Below are 1,961 nucleotides of genomic sequence, written 5' to 3'. Positions count from 1 at the left end.
ATGCATTTATATATTTGAGAATATTTGAAATGCTGTGAAATTCTTGCATGAAAAAATGTAATTTTTGGATTTTCTATTATTTTTGTATGCGATGAAAAAGAAATTAAAAGAAAAAAGTTGCGTTAAGAATCTGCCCACGTAGCGGGCATGTTTTTTGTACTGTTCATGATGTTTTTCATGATTAAAGCCAAAACTACGCATCCTATCAAAAAGTGGTTAATAACAAATTTATAGACCTTTTTTAAATGCACAATTTTTGTTTTGTCAACTTTTACCGTATTTTGCACAGTTTGATCGAAAAATGTACTTTTTGGACTTTTCATTATTTTGTAAGCTGTCAAAATTTGAATTTCTAATTTTTCAAAAAAATTCATAAAGTTATGATAATCTTGAAGGGCATTAAAAAAGCAACATTTTTCTGCTCTTGACTTTTTTTCATATCGTGCGTTATTTGGCATAAAATGTTTATTTTCGTGTTTTTTTTTAATTTTGTAAATGTTATGTCTCTCATAATTTTTGATTTTATGGAAAAAGTGATTAGGATAAATTATTTGACCTTATGAATACTATGAAGAACCGCACAGAAAATTTTTGACTTTTGACAAAAATGATCTCAAAAATTTTCAAAATGAGCCCACATTTTGAATTTTAATAAAAAATGGCTGGCTAACGAACTTGACCTTTAGTTTAGGACACTAAACGAGTGTACCAAAGTCCAAATTTTACACAAATCTAATACATTTTCTGATGAGAATGTAAAAATATAAAATTATAAATGACCAATTGAGTAAAGAAAAAGGATAATTTTCTATAATAAAAAAATGTCTTCTTGGAGTAAAAGTGGTAAAGATGAGAAAAAAACTATTTCATGCAAAAAAATGTTTAAAGATAAAAATTTTGGCATGATCTAAATAAATGTAATAGTTAGTTGCATCAAATGTATGCAAAATAACCTACAAAACTGAAAATACTCACGAAGATTGTGAGTCGCATTAAGAGTGTTAATCAAAATTTCCTTCCTAATTCCTTTTCTATCTCGAATGTAACGAGGTGAATCTTGATAACTGGTCATTTCTTCCATAATAATTTTTTCGCTTTTTACAATTCGTTTAACCACAGAAGAAAAAACAATCAGTGATTGGATTAAATTCTGAAATGGATATATAACGTTTTTCAATTGAATTCAACGAAATTATGAAGCTATTAAGGACACAAAGGCAACGATAACAACACAAATAAACAAGCCGAACGCCGGTTTGCTCACGCCCGCTCAAATTTCAACCGCGTGTTTACATTCTTCTTGAAAACGATCAAAACAAAAGATGAGATGCAAAGCAAACAAGAAATCAGCTTAGCCAACGTAAATTTTAGAAATACTCGTCTTACCGACCGAGAAAAAGTCCCTATTAGCAGCATGGACATTGGAAACACGGGAAAAGATATTATAAACGTAGATGCGTAACGAAGCGTCGGAGTGGGGAATTATATATACAGGACATCACATTTTCTGCTCTATCGAGGTGCTGCCCTCATCGTACTACGAAGTCGAATTCTTGTTTTCTCATTCTTCGTAAAATATGAAAGTAAAGAAGTAGACAATTTTTTTGAGGCTAGAAAAGTTTGACATGTATGTATCGCTGAATTTTTTCAGATCTGAACCTTGATCCAGGTTTTCGGTACAGTATTTTTTTAATTATAAAAAAAATGTTCTCGAAAAATCATTTTTTTATTTTAAAAAAAAGTATTATAGAAAGGCATTTCAAGATAAACAAGTGCATTTTTCTTTGACAATTTTTTTTTTTTTTAATTGAAATTTTCAAATATTTATACCAAATTCTGGATAAGATATTTTGGTTGAAAATGTATATACGAGGGTGGATTGATAAGTTTCCGGCCTGACCAAGAGATGGCGCCACTAGGCCTACCTTGAGGTGGCGTTCTATAGTACCATCCTTAGATAG

Source organism: Belonocnema kinseyi, chromosome 1, assembly GCF_010883055.1.
Source record: "Belonocnema kinseyi isolate 2016_QV_RU_SX_M_011 chromosome 1, B_treatae_v1, whole genome shotgun sequence".
NCBI lineage: Eukaryota > Metazoa > Arthropoda > Insecta > Hymenoptera > Cynipidae > Belonocnema > Belonocnema kinseyi.
Note: the sequence above shows the minus strand (reverse complement) of the source record.